The 8,075-nt window shown below is 38.9% G+C and overlaps 1 non-coding gene across 1 annotated transcript; it reads left to right on the top strand.

The window, feature by feature from the left end:
• Positions 1–6,292: 6,292 nt before the first annotated feature.
• Positions 6,293–6,400, top strand: LOC148576656 (small nucleolar RNA R71). Its single transcript, XR_015903578.1, has one exon. It is a non-coding gene; the product is annotated as a small nucleolar RNA R71 (small nucleolar RNA).
• The last annotated feature ends 1,675 nt before the right edge of the window (positions 6,401–8,075 follow it).

The raw sequence follows: 8,075 nt of genomic DNA, 5'->3' as shown, positions 1-8,075 counted from the left end.
CTTCCTCTTGAATATCTTATGGAGTGCTTGAGCTCCTCAATGTCTCTTCCTTGCCTTTGTTGCTCCTCCCTCATGACTCTTTGGTCTTCTCTAATTTCATGGAGGAGGATGGAATACTCTTGGTGCTCCACCCTTAGTTGTCCCATGTTGGAACTTAATTCTCCTAGGGATGTGTTGATTTGCTCCCAATAGTTTTGTGGAGGAAAATGCATCCCTTGAGGCATCTCAGGGATTTCATGATGAGGAATTTCCTCATGCTCTTGTCCATGAGTGGGATCTCTTGTTTGCTCCATCCTTTTCTTAGTGATGGGCTTGTCCTCATCAATGAGGATATCTCCCTCTATGTCAATTCCAGCTGAATTGCAGAGGTGACAAATGAGATGAGGGAAGGCTAACCTTGCCAAAGTGGAGGACTTGTCAGCCACCTTGTAGAGTTCTAAGGATATAACCTCATGAACTTCTACTTCCTCTCCAATCATGATGCTATAGCCCGGTCTATAGTAACTTTAGACCGGTTACTAGTAGGAATGATTGAGCGTTGGATGAACTCCAACCATCCCTTAGCCACAGGCTTGAGGTTATGCCTTCTTAGTTGAACCGGCTTCCCTCTTGAATCTCTCTTCCATTGAGCACCCTCTTCACAAATATCTATGAGGACTTGGTCCAACCTTTGATCAAAGTTGACCCTTCTAGTATAGGGGCGTGCATCTCCTTGCATCATGGGCAAGTTGAATGCCAACCTTACATTTTTCAGACTAAAATCTAAGCATTTACCCCGAACCATTGTAAGCCAATTCTTTGGATTCGGGTTCATACTTTGATCATGGTTCTTAGTGATCCATGCGTTTGCATAGAACTCTTAAACCATTAAGATTCTGACTTGTTGAATGGGGTTGGTGAGAACTTCCCAACCTCTTCTTCGAATCTCATGTCGGATCTCCGGATATTTGCCCTTTTTGAGCTTGAAAGGGACCTCGGGGATCACCTTCTTCTTGGCCACAACTTCATAGAAATGGTCTTGATGCACCCTTGAGATGAATCTCTCCATCTCCCATGACTTGGAGGCGGAAGCTTTTGCCTTCCCTTTCCTCTTTTTAGAGGTTTCTCCGGCCTTAGGTGCCATAAATGGTTATGGAAAAACAAAAAGCTTTAGCTTTTACCACACCAAACTTAGAAGGTTTGCTCGTCCTCGAGCAAAAGAAGAAAGAAAAGAGTAGAAAAAGAAGAAATAGAGGAGATAGAGGGTGCTTAGTGGTTCGGCCAAGGGGGAGAATGAGTGTTTATGATGTGTGAAAGTGAAGGAGTTAAGATGGGTTTATATAGGAGTGGAGAGAGGGGTAGGGTTCGGCCATGTATGGGTGGGTTTGGGAGGGAAAGTGGTTTGAATTTAAATGGTGAGGTAGGTGGAGTTTTATGATGGATGGATGTGGATTGGTGAAGAGATTATGGAGAACAGGGTAGGATTTGATAGTGAGGGGCATTTGGGGAAGAGGTATTGAGGTGATTGGTGAAGGATATTTAGAAAAGGGTGTTATAGGAAGGTGTGAAGAAGAGAGAGACAGAGATGAGGTAGGTGGGGATCTTGTGGGGTCCACAGATCCTGAGGTGTCAAGGATTTCTCATCCCTGCACCATGTTGGCGTGTAAACGCCCCTTGCTTGCCAATCCTGGCGTTAAACGCCAGGTTACTGCCCATTTCTGGCGTTTAACGCCAGGTTTTCTCCCCTTTCTAGCGTTTAACGCCAGCTCTGTGCCCTTTTCTGGCGTTAAACGCCAATCTGGTGCCCATTTCTGGCGTTAAACTCCCAGAATAGTGCCAGACTGGGCGTTTAACGCCCATTCTGCTACCCTTACTGGCGTTTAAACGCCAGTAAGCTTCTCCTCCAAGGTGTGCTGTTTTTAATAATATTTTTCATTCTGTTTTTGCTTTTTCAGTTGTTTTTGTGACTTCACATGATCATCAACCTACAGAAAACATAAAATAACAATGGAAAAAAAATAGATATGATTAAATAAAATTGGGTTGCCTCCCAACAAGCGCTTCTTTAATGTCAATAGCTTGACAGTAGGCTCTCATAGAGCCTTGGTAAACCCATATTTCATGAGTTCTTTTGTGCTTAATTTGAGTGATTTATACAATCCTTCACCTGCTTATTCACATTAATTGCATGGTTTTACTCTCCGTTCCTTATTATGTCATATTGTGAAAAATATGTTTCCTAAGCTTTAAAAATTAATTATTTTAATTACCTTTATTTCCATTCGATGCCGTGATCGATGTGTTGAGTAGTTTCAGATTTTCTAAGGCAGAATGACTTAAAGGATGGAAAAGGAAACATACTAAAATGGAAGGAGAAAGCAAAACGGAGCTTTAAGGAAACTGGTATCCACGCGATCGCATGGATGACGCGATCGCGTGCCAAGCACGAATCAGCAACGACGCGGCCGCATGACTGACGCGACCGCGTGGCAAGGAAAAGCTCCAAATGACGCGACCGCGTGACCCACGCGGACGCATGACAGAAGCCACGTATCAGAATTTACAGAATACGCCCCCAGCGAATTCTGAAGCCCTTTTTGGCCCAGATCCAAGTACAGACAGCATAGACCAGAGGTTATAAAGTGTGGGAATGCATCCATTCAAAGGGAGCTCGCATATTTTACTTTTCAATGATTTAGATTTAGTTCAGAGGGAGATCTTATCTCTCTCTTTTAGGATTTAGGATTTCTTCTTGTTTTAAGAGTAACTCTGGATCCCAGGTTTAATGTTCTTTTATTTTAGTTTTACTTCTATTTATTTATTCCAACATTTGAATTGATTATTATAATTTGATCTAAGAATTCTTCCATGTTACAGACTATTATTTGAATTAATGATAATTGAGGTATTTTTAGTTTATGATTGTTCTCTTTGATTTAAGTTACCATTGCTTCCCATCTAAGGATATTTTTATTATTCCATCTATTTTACTTTTTCCTCTTTTGGTTCTGGTTAAGAATTCAGTAACTCAACAGTTATTAAACTCAACATAATTGATAATCGTTATCTTGCTAATTGAGCTGAACTTGAGTAATCCCAACCTTTTCTTACGAAATAAATAGGATTCAAAGGTCAATTTAATTAGTCCCTTGACTTTCCTTTGCCCTAGTACAGGTTGATCAAGTGGAGTTTAGATTCAACTTTCATTATAGTTGAGAGAGATAACTACGTTGGACCTCCAACTTCTCTTACCTTGCCAAAAGTCTGCTTTATAGTATTTATTTATTTTAATTGCCATTTACTTTACTTGTCATTTAAATTACTTGCTTCTCATCTTCTAAACCCCGATTACAACCTTTATAGCCAATAATAAGAACATACTTCCTCGCAGTTCCTTGAGAAGACGACCCGAGGTTTGAATACTCGGTTAACAATTTCTAAAGGGGTTTGTTACTTGTGACACCCAAAATGTTTGTATGAAAGGGAAGGAGAAAGCAAAATGGAGCTTTAAGGAAACTGGTATCCACACGATCGCATGGATGACGCGATCGCGTGCCCAGCACGAATCAGCAGCGACGCGGCCGCATGATTGACGCGACCGCATGGCAAGGAAAAGCTCCAAATGACGCGACCGCGTGACCCACGCGGACGCGTGACAGAGACCACGTATCATAATTTACAGAATACGCCCCCAGCGAATTTTAAAGCCCTTTTTGGCCCAGATCCAAGTACAGACAGCATAGACCAGAGGTTATAAAGTGTGGGAATGCATCCATTCAAAGGGAGCTCGCATATTTTACTTTTCAATGATTTAGATTTAGTTGAGAGGGAGATCTTCTCTCTCTCTTTTAGGATTTAGGATTTCTTCTTGTTTTAAGAGTAACTCTGGATCCCAGGTTTAATGTTCTTTTATTTTAGTTTTACTTCTATTTATTTATTCCAACATTTGAATTGATTATTATAATTTGATCTAAGAATTCTTCCATGTTACAGACTATTATTTGAATTAATGATAATTGAGGTATTTTCAGTTTATGATTGTTCTCTTTGATTTAAGTTACCATTGCTTCCCATCTAAGGATATTTTTATTATTCCAGCTATTTTACTTTTTCCCCTTTTGGTTCTGGTTAAGAATTCAGTAACTCAACAGTTATTAAACTCAACATAATTGATAATCGTTATCTTGCTAATTGAGCTGAACTTGAGTAATCCCAACCTTTTCTTAGGAAATAAATAGGATTCAAAGGTCAATTTAATTAGTCCCTTGACTTTCCTTTGCCCTAGTACAGGTTGATCAAGTGGAGTTTAGATTCAACTTTCATTATAGTTGAGAGAGATAACTACGTTGGACCTCCAACTTCTCTTACCTTGCCAAAAGTCTGCTTTATAGTATTTATTTATTTTAATTGCCATTTACTTTACTTGTCATTTAAATTACTTGCTTCTCATCTTCTAAACCCCGATTACAACCTTTATAGCCAATAATAAGAACAAACTTCCTCGCAGTTCCTTGAGAAGACGACCCGAGGTTTGAATACTCGGTTAACAATTTCTAAAGGGGTTTGTTACTTGTGACACCCAAAACGTTTGTATGAAAGGACTTTTGAAGGTTTAGAAACTATACTTGCAACGAGGATTTGTCCGCAATTTTCTAGACCACGCAAAAGTTCTCTCATCAAGCCTCACAGAGTCTCAGAGCATGATGATGGCCTCCCAACACCAAACTTAGATTTTGAATGTGGGGGCTCTATATGACTCTGCATTGAGAGAAGCTTTTCATGCTTCCTCTCCATGGTTACAGAAGGAGATCCTTGAGCTTTAAACACAAAGGAGTCCTCATTCACTTGAAGGACCAATTCTCCTCTGTCAACATCAATCACAGCTTTTGCTGTGGCTAGGAAGGGTCTGCCAAGGATGATGGATTCATCCATACACTTCCTAGTGTCTAGGATTATGAAATCAGCAGGGATGTAGTGGCCTTCAACCTTTACCAGTACATCCTCTACAAGTCCATAAGCCTGTTTCCTTAAATTATCTGTCATCTCTAGTGAGATTCTTGCAGCTTGTACCTCAAGGATCCCTAGCTTCTCCATTACAGAGAGAGGCATGAGGTTTATGCTTGACCCTAAGTCACACAGATCCTTCTCAAAGGTCATGGTGCCTATGGTACAAGGTATTAAGAACTTTCCAGGATCTTGTCTCTTCTGAGGTAATCTCTGCCTAGTCAAGTCATCCAGTTCTTTGGTGAGCAAGGGGGTTCTTCCTCCCAAGTCTCATTACCAAATAACTTGGCATTTAGCTTCATGATTGCTCCAAGGTACTTAGCAACTTGCTCTTCAGTAACATCTTCATCCTCTTCAGAGGAAGAATACTTATCAGAGCTCATGAATGGCAGAAGTAAATTCAATGGAATCTCTATGGTCTCAGTGTGAGCCTCAGATTCCCATGGTTCCTCATTAGGGAACTCCTTGGAGGCCAGTGGACGGCCATTGAGGTCTTCCTCAGTGGAAATCACTGCCTTTCCCTCTTCTATGCATTCGGCTATGTGGGACGTGTTTATGGTCTTGCATTCTCTCTTTGGTTTTTCTTCTGTATTGCTTAGGAGAGTACTAGGAGCGAGTTTAGTAACTTTTTTACTCAGCTGACCCACTTGTGTCTCCAAATTTCTAATGGAGGACCTTGTTTCAGTCATGAAACTTTGAGTGGTTTTAATTAGATCAGAGACTATGGTTGCTAAGTCAGAGTGGCTCTGCTTAGAATTCTCTGTCTATTGCTGAGAAGATGATGGAAAAGGTTTGCTATTGCTAAACCTATTTCTTCCACCATTACTGTTATTGAAGCCTTGTTGAGGCCTCTGTTGATCCTTCCATGAGAGATTTGGATGATTTCTCCATGAAGGATTATAGGTGTTTCCATAGGGTTCTCCCATGTAATTCACCTCTTTCATTGCTAGATTTTCAGGGTCGTAATCTTCTTCTTCAGATGAAGCTTCTTTGGTACTGCCTGTTGCTGCTTGTATTCCAGACAAACTCTGAGAAATCATATTGACTTGCTGAGTCAATATTTTGTTCTGAGCCAATATGGCATTCAGAGTATCAATCTCAAGAACTCCTTTCTTCTGATTCGTCCCATTATTCACAGGGTTCCTTTCAGAAGTGTACATGAATTCGTTATTTCAACCATCTCAATGAGTTCCTGAGCTTCTACAGGCGTCTTCTTCAGATGAAGAGATCCTCCAGCAGAGCTGTCCAATGACATCTTGGACAGTTCAGACAGATCATCATAGAAGATACCTATGATGCTCCATTCAGAAAGCATATCAGAAGGACACCTTCTAATCAATTGCTTGTATCTTTCCCAAGCTTCATAGAGGGATTCACCTTCCTTCTGTCTGAAGGTTTGGACTTCCACTCTTAGCCTACTCAATTTTTGAGGTGGAAAGAATTTTGCCAGAAAAGCATTGACCAGCTTTTTCCAAGAATTCAGGCTTTCCTTAGGTTGTGAATCCAACCATATTCTAGCTCTGTCTCTTACAGCAAAGGGAAAAAGCATAAGCCTGTAGACCTCGGTATCAACCCCATTGGTCTTGACAGTGTCACAGATTTACAAGAATTCAGCCAAGAACTGATGAGGATCTTCTAATGGAAGTCCGTGAAACTTGCAATTCTGTTGCATTAGAGAAACTAATTGAGGCTTAAGCTCAAATTTGTTTGCTCCAATGGTAGGGATTGAGATGCTTCTCCCATAGAAGTTAGGAGTAGGTGTAGTAAAGTCACCAAGCACCTTCCTTACATTGTTGGCATTATTGTTGTTTTCGGCTGCCATGGCTTCTTCTTGTTTGAAAATTTCTATTAGGTCCTCTCCAGAGAGTTGTGCTTTAGCTTCTCTTAGCTTTCTCTTCAAGGTCCTTTCAGGTTCAGGATCAGCTTCAACAAGAATGCCTTTGTCCTTGCTCCTGCTCATATGAAAGAGAAGAGAACAAGAAAGTATGAAATCCTCTATGTCATAGTATAGAGATTCCTTGAGGTGTCAGAGGAAAAGATGAATGGAAGAAGGAGGTAGAGAGGAGAGAATTTGAACTTATCAAGAGAGAGTCCGAATTGCTGATAGTGGAGGAGTGTTAGTCCTTAAATAGAAAGATGTGAGAAGAGGGGAAGAATTTTCAAAAACAAATTAAAAAGATTTTGAAATAATTAAAAGAAATTTTGAAAAATTGATTGATAATTTTCGAAAATTAGAATTGAGAAAGTAGTTAAGTGATTTTGAAAAAGATTTTGATATTAGAAACCAAAAAGATATGATTGAAAATTATTTTGAAAAAGATGTGATTGAGAAGATATGATTGAGAAGATATGATTGAGAATCAAATTAAAAAAGAAAGTTTTAAAATTAAAGGTGATTACTTGACTAACAAGAAATCAAAAGATATGATTCTAGAATTTAAAATTTGATCCTTTCTTAATAAGCAAGTAACAACTTGAAATTTTTGAATTAAATCATTAATTGTAGCAAGGATTTTCGAAAATAGTAAAAAAAAAAAAAAAGAAAATGGAAAGAAATTGATTTTGAAAAGATATGATTGAAAAGATATGATTTGAAAAAGATTTGATTTTGAAAAATTATGAAAATTTGAAAGAGATTTGAATTAAAAACAAAATCTTACCTCTTGTGCCATCCTGGCGTTAAACGCCCAAAATGGTATCCATTCTGGCGTTTAAATGCCAGTTTTCCTTTCTCACTGGGCGTTTTGAACGCCCAGCTTTTTCTGTGTAATTCCTCTGCTGCATGTTCTGAATCTTCAATTCTCTATATTATTGACTTGAAAAGACATAATTTTGAAAATTTTTTTAAATTTTTAATGATGAGAAACAATCAAACTGCAACTAATCATGGAAAACTAAGATTAAACAAACAATGTATGCAAGACACCAAACTTAAAAATTTTCATATTAGAGACACTAACAAATTGAGAATGCATATGAAAAATAACAAAACACACAAGACAAGAGAATTTAAAGATCAGAGCAAGGAAATCATCAAGAATAACTTGAAGATCAATGAAGAACATAATGCATGTAATTTTCGAAAATTAGAA

This window comes from Arachis ipaensis, chromosome B1, assembly GCF_059453495.1.
Source record: "Arachis ipaensis isolate K30076 ecotype BB chromosome B1, ASM5945349v1, whole genome shotgun sequence".
Lineage (NCBI taxonomy): Eukaryota > Viridiplantae > Streptophyta > Magnoliopsida > Fabales > Fabaceae > Arachis > Arachis ipaensis.
The sequence above is the reverse complement of the archived record's forward strand: the minus strand, read 5'-3'. Positions and strand labels throughout refer to the sequence as shown.